Source organism: Scyliorhinus torazame, chromosome 1, assembly GCF_047496885.1.
Source record: "Scyliorhinus torazame isolate Kashiwa2021f chromosome 1, sScyTor2.1, whole genome shotgun sequence".
NCBI lineage: Eukaryota > Metazoa > Chordata > Chondrichthyes > Carcharhiniformes > Scyliorhinidae > Scyliorhinus > Scyliorhinus torazame.
Window position 1 is genome coordinate 319,526,085 of NC_092707.1, and position 9,041 is coordinate 319,535,125.

The 9,041-nt window shown below is 42.9% G+C and overlaps 1 non-coding gene across 1 annotated transcript; it reads right to left on the reverse strand.

The window, feature by feature from the left end:
* Positions 1-5,348: 5,348 nt before the first annotated feature.
* trnal-uaa (transfer RNA leucine (anticodon UAA)) lies at positions 5,349-5,454 on the reverse strand. Its single transcript has 2 exons — positions 5,417-5,454; positions 5,349-5,394 (listed from the first exon to the last, which is right to left on the reverse strand). It is a non-coding gene; the product is annotated as a tRNA-Leu (tRNA).
* Positions 5,455-9,041: the final 3,587 nt, after the last annotated feature.

Below are 9,041 nucleotides of genomic sequence, written 5' to 3' on the forward strand. Positions count from 1 at the left end.
TTGATTACTCTTTAGAGTCCCATCTGTGTGAGATTCATGCGCACGATCAAAAACCTACTGCAGGACATACCCAAGGTGGTTGTCTATCTCCATGCTCTACTAATTACAGGAGCGTGTGAAGAGGACCACTTTGCAAACCTTAAAGATGTCTAAAAGAGATTTAAGAAGGCCGGAGTAAGGCTGAAACTAGAAAAATGTACATTCCAAGCTCAGGAAGTGACATTCATTAGGATTCAGGGCAGACGACAGAGGATTTCACACTATGGAGGAGAAGATCAAAGCGATAAAAGATGCACCGGCCCCAAAAAATACATTTCAATTGAAATCCTTTTTCGAAATGGAAAACTATTATGGTAGATTTATTCCCAATCTTTCCACATTGTTGGCATCCCTATGTGTTGTTCTCTACCTTGCTCTATCCAGATGGCTTTAATGTGTTGTGTTGAGCAGAGAACAATGAGTCTTGTAAACCAACAAAACTATTGATTTAACACAACTAACTGGATTTGACACTTATCCCTAATAAACTAAAGTTGATTAATCACTCATAAACTACACTCACTATATTCATCTAACATCTAACTCTCTAACTTAATAAACTTCTCTCTTGCTCTCTCACTATTTTCAGTCCTTCTAAGCTGCTTCTGCTCCTACCACCTACTCCAACCTTCTGTCCCACAAGGCTCAGCGTCATCCCTTATATACTTCTAGGATTAGCTCTCTCTAGTAGCTGTCTGTATCAATTTCATTAACCTTTACATTACCTTCATGTATGATAATACCACACCCTATACACCATACTCAAAAAGCACCAGAGACGGTATTCGAATGAGCATTAGAAAGAAGCCTTTGAACAGGTTAAATTAGATTTACAATCATCAAGTCTCTTGGTCCATCATGACCCATCAAAAAAAATAATCCTTACCTGAGATGCATCCCTTTATGGAATAGAGACAGTTTTGTCCCATAAGACAGAAGATGGTCTCGAGACTTTGAGCAGTTTTGAACAAACGTATTCCTGAATTGAAAAGGAGGGACTGGCCAAGATATCCAGGGTCAAAAAATTCCTCCGATACACTTATGGAGGGAAATTCATATTTGTTACCGACCACAAACTCCTGTTGGGGTTATTTAGGGAGGATAAGGTCATTACCCCCATTGCTTCAGCTAGGGTCCAACACTGGGCTCTATTGTTATCAGCTTACTAGTATATATTTCAATGTAGGCTGGGCACCCACATTTTGAATGCAGACGTTTTGAGCATCTTCCCCTACCTCAGAATATACTGCCTCCACCGGTACCAAAGGAGATCGTTCTTGCTTTGCACTTCCTCGATAGGTTGCCAGTGTCAGCGAGGCAGGCCAAGCCTTGGACCCAAAAGGACCCCTTGTTATCTTGAGTTAAGCATCGGGTCCTTCACAGCTGGCATTAATTTAACAGACCTGAATTGCTCCGGCTCTTTCAGGATAGAAAAGACAACTTAAGTTGTGAAGACGGCGTATTATTGTGGGGAGCTAGGATGGTTGTTCCCACCGCCACTAGGAGCGATTGTTACCTGAGCTAAACTGCACTCATTCAGGGATGGCAAAAATGAAGATGCTTGCATGCAGTTACGTGTGATCACCTGGGATGGACATCGACATTGGTAATCTGGTCAAACAGTGTGACCAGTGTCAAATGCAGCAACATTTGCCATCTACAGCCCTCATGCATCCTTGGGGGTGGCCAAGTTGCTCCTGGGTAAGACAACACATCAGCTTTGCTGGCCCATTTCTGGGCTCCATGTTCTCGCTTATCGTTTATGCTCACTCCAAGTAGTTGGAAACACATGAAACAAAGTCCACAACCTCACCAGCAGTGGTGGAGAAATTGCAACTGACATTCGCCGCCCATGGGTTGCCAGCGGTTCTGCTCTCAGATAATAGGACTGCTTTTACCAGTGAAGAATTCCAACATTCCATGAGGACAAATAGAATTCAACATATTCAAACTGCTCCCTACCACACTGCTTCAAATGGACTGGCTGACAAAGCCGTCCAAACATTCACGGCCGCCATGAAAAAGAGTCTTCAACCCCTTTGCAACTCAGACTGGTCCGGTTCCTACTGATCAATCGTACTGCCCCTCACACCACCACAGGTGCCACACCCACCGAGCTGCTAATGGGCAGATGCATTAGAATGCAATTGGACCTTATATTTCCAAATTCTGTGGGGAAGGTGGAGGCTAAAGAAAATGAACAGGAAATATATCACGATTCAAAGAAAGTTGAAAGAACAGTTGTGGTGGGTGATTTAGTTTCCATGAAGAATTTCAGGGCTGGCCCTGATTGGGTCCCTGGAATGGCCGTGGCCAAAACAGGACTGTTATCACATGAGATAGAAGTATAAGGGAGAAGGTTGAAAGAACACTTGGACCACTTAAGGTGAAGAGAAATATACTCCGAACTACTGGACAATCTGGCCCGAGTAGACTTGTCAGCGAGATGGATGCGGATGAATGTATGCTGAAGCAAGCTGCCCAGAGGATGAATCCAGTATTGTTTCAAGGGGAACTGAGGAAACTACCTGTATGGATACACCTTCACCTATCGAGAGCCAGCCCATTGAGGGACAAACACCAGTTTCTTCTACTGATAAAGCACCCGTCAGTGAACTGCGTCTCTCTCAAAGAATTAAGTCCCCTGACTGACTGACCCTATAGAGACTGTTTTGAGAGACACTTGTTGTACTTTTTTGTAAATGGTTCCTTTGTGATTTGAGAATGTTCATCAGGGACTTAAAAGGGGAGGGATATGATAGCGAGCCCCTTTAAGGGGGCGAGTCCCCAAAGGGTCATGGGACCCAATCAGCCAATGGGGCCACAGCATGTGAACCCTCAAAAATACTTCCAACATGCCAATGGCTAAGAGTGGGAGAGACTCCTGGTCAGCCATGCTTGATGTGGAATGGTGCCCCTCTGGTGACAGGTTCCAGAATGATGGCACAGTGGTTAGCACTGCTGCCTCGCATCCCCAGGGCCCCAGATTCAATTCCAGCCTCGGGTGACTGTCTGTGTGGCGTTTGCACATTCTGCCGGTGTCTGTGTGGGTTTCCTCTGGGTGCTTTGGTTTCCTCCCACAGCCCAAAGATGTGCAGATTAGGTGGACTGGCCATGCTAAATTGCCCTGTAATGGGGTTGTGGGGGAGTGGGCTTAGGTAGAGTGCTCTTTCAGGGTGTCAGTGCAGACTCGATGGGCCAAATGGTTTCCTTCTGCACTGTAGGGATTCTCTGAAAACCTCGCTCATAGGAACAGATGGATGTCTGCTTTGTGCACCAGTAGCTGTGGGATGAGAAACAACAACTCATTCATTTGCCCCTATTGTAGCAAATTACATATTTTAGTCAAATAGGTTGTGTCAAAGGTCCATTTCAGCCACCATTCTAAATATTAACATTATTTCAACATTATTCTTGAAGGAGAACTTCAGGTCCCAATAGTGTCCACATATCTGGCACCTCGCACTAGTTAGCTAGCTCACTCCCTCTGTCTCAGCAAAGATACAACCACCAAAAGTGCATCGTGAAGCACAAATGCAAAAGAGCAGCTGATGGAGTTGGAGAAGGAGCAGTCATCAAGTGGCTGGAGGATCAGCACATTTTCTTCATCAACTGTGGCTCGATGAGCTCGTAAGACCTATCTTTAAATAATGATAATAAGTAATAAGTTCCTTCCATCGCAATTACAAACTTGCAACCTCTACCACCTAGAAGGACAAGGGCAGCAGATGCATGCGAACACCATCACTTGCACTTTCCCTTTCAAGCCACACACGTCCTGATTTGGAAATATATCACCATTCCTTCACAGTTCCTGGGTCAATATCCTGGAGCTCCATTTCTAACAGCATTCTGGGCAGCCTTACACCACATGTAACAATAGTTCAAAAAGGCAGTTCACCTTCACCTTCTCAAGGGTAATTAGGGATCGGCAATGAAAATGCTGACCAAGCCAGCAATACGTGAAAGAATAATGGAAATATATGCACACCATTATTTTATACCATCATTATAAATCCTGTCCAGCACCCTGAGATATTAGATGGCAACCATGCAGTAGTTCAACACTTGGGTATACAATTGTGTAACAGAACTTCAGTTCAATGTGAATTTCATGATGACTCCAGAGCCACCACAGTGGAGTGCCCAGTGATAGGAGCCCTAGCACAGTCAAAGTATCTCTTTTGAATCCTGAAGACTGGAGCAATAGGGGACTTTGGCTCCATTCTCCCAGATGTTTAGATTCGGCATTGTGAGAGGTAGAATAAAAATATCCATTTGCACAGGATTTCGTTATCCTCTCTGCTGTCCAATGATCACATGCTGAATAAGTGTCCAATAGCAGCTGCATGCCTGGAATAGGCATGGATACAAAGAACAAAGAACAAAGAAATGTACAGCACAGGAACAGGCCCTTCGGCCCTCCAAGCCCGTGCCGACCATACTGCCCGACTAAACTACAATCTTCTACACTTCCTGGGTCCGTATCCTTCTATTCCCATCCTATTCATATATTTGTCAAGATGCCCCTTAAAAGTCCCTATCGTCCCTGCTTCCACTACCTCCTCCGGTAGCGAGTTCCAGGCACCCACTACCCTCTGCGTAAAAAACTTGCCTCGTACATCTACTCTAAACCTTGCCCCTTTCACCTTAAACCTATGCCCCCTAGTAATTGACCCCTCTACCCTGAGGAAAAGCCTCTGACTATCCACTCTGTCTATGCCCCTCATAATTTTGTATACCTCTATCAGGTCGCCCCTCAACCTCCTTCGTTCCAGTGAGAACAAACCGAGTTTATTCAATCGCTCCTCATAGCTTATGCCCTCCATACCAGGCAACATTCTGGTAAATCTCTTCTGCACCCTCTCTAAAACCTCCACATCCTTCTGGTAGTGTGGCGACCAGAATTGAACACTATACTCCAAATGTGGCCTAACTAAGGTTCTATACAGCTACAACATGACTTGTCAATTCTTATACTCAATGCCCCGGCCAATGAAGGCAAGCATGCCGTATGCCTTCTTGACTACCTTCTCCACCTGTGTTGCCCCTTTCAATGACCTGTACTCCTAGATCTCTTTGACTTTCAATACTCTTGAGGGTTCTACCATTCACTGTATATTCCCTACCTGCATTAGACCTTCCAAAATGCATTACCTCACATTTGTCCGGATTAAACTCCATCTGCCACCTCTCCGCCCAAGTCTCCAGACAATCTAAATCCTGCTGTATCCTCAGACAGTCCTCATCGCTATCCGCAATTCCACCAACCTTTGTGTCGTCTGCAAACTTACTAATCAAAAGGTGAATGTCAGGAGTGGGATTTGAACCCACGACCCTTGAAAGGGACCAGAAATCATCAAGTCCTCAATGGCTGCTTAAGTCTGGCGCCTTAGACCACTCGGCCATCCTGACAACTTTTTAAATATAGATAGGTCACTGTTCCTCAAAGCAGTACGTCATCAAATCCCCCAGACATTCACCTCCAGTACAACATGACCTTTCTCATATCCTTCCTTTCATTCACTTAACCTTCTCCTCCAAACATAAAAAGAGATGAAGCCACATTGAAACAAGCTTGTCGTGCCAAGTGAAGCAGCAATGATCCTTCGGGCCCCACGAAAATACTGTGAACTCCTATACACCACCACCACCTAGCTTTGATGCCAAAAGAGAATTCCTACTGCAAGGACTTGCCTATAGCTGTCGACATTCTGACATAATTTGCTGATTGGCTGCCCAAATATTGAAGTATACTTCCAGGTTTCTCCTTTTTTTCCCATGGGCATACACATGAGGGATGGGCAATGAATGCTGATCTAGCCAACGAAGCCCACATAGAAACATAGAAAATAGGAGCAGGAGGAGGCCATTCGGCCCTACAAGCCCGCTCCACCATTCATTAATGATCATGGCTGACCATCCAACTCAATAGCCTAATCCTGCTTTCCCTCCATATCCTTTGATCCCCTTTGCCCAAGAGCTATATCTAACTGTTTCTTGAAAACATTTTGGCCTCAACTATTTCCTGTGATAATATCATTCGAATGAATAAAAAAAGACTCTAAAACTGACACAACTGACCCTGATAACACTCAAATCTGCGCAGCCATAGCCTTGAAGTATTGTTGTCCATTTTTCAATGTGCACAAATATCATTTAATTTTCTTCTGTTGTGAAGGCTGATATTACCTGTCATCTTTAGTTGAGACACAGAACAAAGGTAAATGGGTATCCAATCATGTCATAAAAATCCTAACTGAATGTTGGACGTTTATTGGAATATGTTGAATTCCTCCAAGTTTTAGTCAGTTTTAGTAACAGCTCTCCCATTTTTCCAGACACTGGTTAAGTAAGGAGATAATCTTAACCACAAGTAAGTGGGTCGACTGGAATGTTATAATTTTAAAACTCTCAAACACAAGCTCCACCTGCCTACTTCTGATTTTAATAGAGGAGGGAGAGAGGATAGAGGATAGAGGCTACATGCTTCAAATTTGATCTATCTTCCAAGGAAACCCAGCAGCTGAATGGAGGCAAGAACTGCTTTGTGGAAAAAGGTAAATGTATTTACAGCACTGCCTTTGGGCAGGAGGAGGAGACTTTCTTTTTCCAGGTCCACCAAACGTCCTTCTTTCCTGCTTGTCATTTTACCTCCCCCCTTGCACCCAAATCTTCCCGTTTCAGACTCCCACTGAGTGACCTGGCTTCTACGCTTCAACCTCCCCATCCCCTCCCCAAAGATTCAGAATGGCCCCGCAATGATATCAATGACACTGCTGCAGGGTCCCTCCCTATTATTGGGGCTGCAGTCCCACCAGAGGACTTGCTGCCTGACAGTGAAACAAGTCGGTCAGACATACTTGCTTCCAATCTGCTAACTGCACAGTAATTTACTTCAGTGGGACATTCAGAATAACAAACTTTACTCTTAAAATTGGAGCTAGGCCTTTCAGGATTGAAATGAGGGGTGTATAAAGAGAGTAGCAGGAAACTGAAGCTCATTCCACAACATTTTGTGCATTCTGGGTCGGTCAACATTTTAAATCCTGAAATGGAGAGATTTTTGTTTGGTAAATGTAAAAGGGACATAAAGGTATGTAAAGGGGTTTGGGTATATATCAGCCATGACCTGGTAGAGTGACAGAACAGGCTCAAGTGGATTAATGGTACTCCTGTCTCTTTAGAGTGCTATATTCTTCGATGTTTGTATTTAGTATTCCAATCAATATAACATTAGATAGCAATGGAACCCCAGAAAGCAATAAATGTCCAGGAAGAAATATCAAGAGCTAAGCCAAGAGCAAAATGTGCAATATTTCCAATTAAAATTTGAAGTATCAGGAAATAGCATGGGATAGAGTAGAGCAGCTCTGGTGAAGCATTCAACACTGTGAATAGGAATTCCAAAGCAAACACAGCACTTGTGGAGAAAGTTTAATATCAAGCTAAACAAACAAAATGCAGAGAAATTAAATCCCAGGTGATACAAGTGCAAGAAGATACTGGTAGGAAAAGGTGCCAGTTAAGAATTAATTGCTGCATTAAGAAGATCAGAGACTTCAAAGGGAGTTTTACCATTTCACAAAACAAGTTGATCAGTTGTAGCACTAATCATCTTATTTCTGTGACCCCAAGAATCTATGTTAACTTTTTATTTAATTATCCTTATTCATGTACAGATATGATTGTTCTTATGAGACACATCATGTGCATGGTACAGTGGTTAGCACTGCAGCCTCACAGCACGAGGGACCCTGGTTCGATTCTGGCATTGGGTGATTGGCTGTGTGGAGTTTGCACAGTCTCCCCGTGTCTGCGTGGGTTTCCTCTGGGTGCTCTAGTTTCCTCCCACATTCCAAAAATGTGCAGATTAGGTGGATTAGGCATGTTCAATTTCCCCTTAGTGTCCAAAGATGTGTAGGTTATGTTAAGAGGCTATTGGAATAGGGCTGGGGAAAGGGCTTGGGTGGAGTGCTCTTTCACAGGGTCTGTGTAGACTTGATCGGCTGAATGGCCACCTTCTGCATTGTCGCAATTTAGTGATTCTTATGAAAATGATAAAGACGATGCATATTACTGTAGCTCTTATGTAGGATTGATGACTCGTGATTTATTCATTTCTGAAGTCTCTGAGCAGCTAAATTTAAATTAGATTCACAAACAGCAGCTGCTAAATGCAGCCATAATAAATAATAGGCAGATATTGATTCATAGGGCAATATATGTAGATATATCTAGCTGGATACTGCTATTATTTCACATTCACATCAGGCAGATCTTCAGGAAACTGATATATAAAAATAGATGTTCATCACAATATATGTTCAAATGTAACCCAAATCCTGATTAAAAGTGATATAAGATGTGGCAATTCAAAAATAATGAATCATATTGCATGTAGTTAATTAATATAGATTCTTAATGTATCTCCTTGGTTTTACATCTTTCTGAGGAAATATTGAACTGAGGCAAAGAGAAGAGCAAATAACTCTCTCTGCACTTTGCTTGGAATTCTTCCCTGAAACAGCACCAGCAAAAAGGATTTATTTGGTAATTCATCCATTTGCTGTTTGTGGGACAATGCCTTGCACAGATTAGTTATCGTGTTTCCTGACATTACAATACATGTCATACTTCAAAAAGTACCAAATTAACAGTGAATCATATTAAAACATTTGAGGTACTTCACAATTGCCAGTTCATTCTTTTTGGTCGGAATGGTCATATATCATGATAAAAGATATTAGGTGACAAAAGGTATGTACCTACATTTATCGGCATACAGCAAGAATGGTCATTATAGATTAAGGCAGCAAGGACTTGTAAATGCAGGTGATAGAAAATTGTGTTGTAGCTGCCATGGTGCCTAATAGATTATGCTGAGGATTATATTGTCCAAACACATTTCACTCTTGATGCATATTGTTCTTCTCTTTGGAGGAGACAGTAATGGCCAAGGATATAAAGACAGCCTTTACATTCTTTGGGGAAGCCTTGGT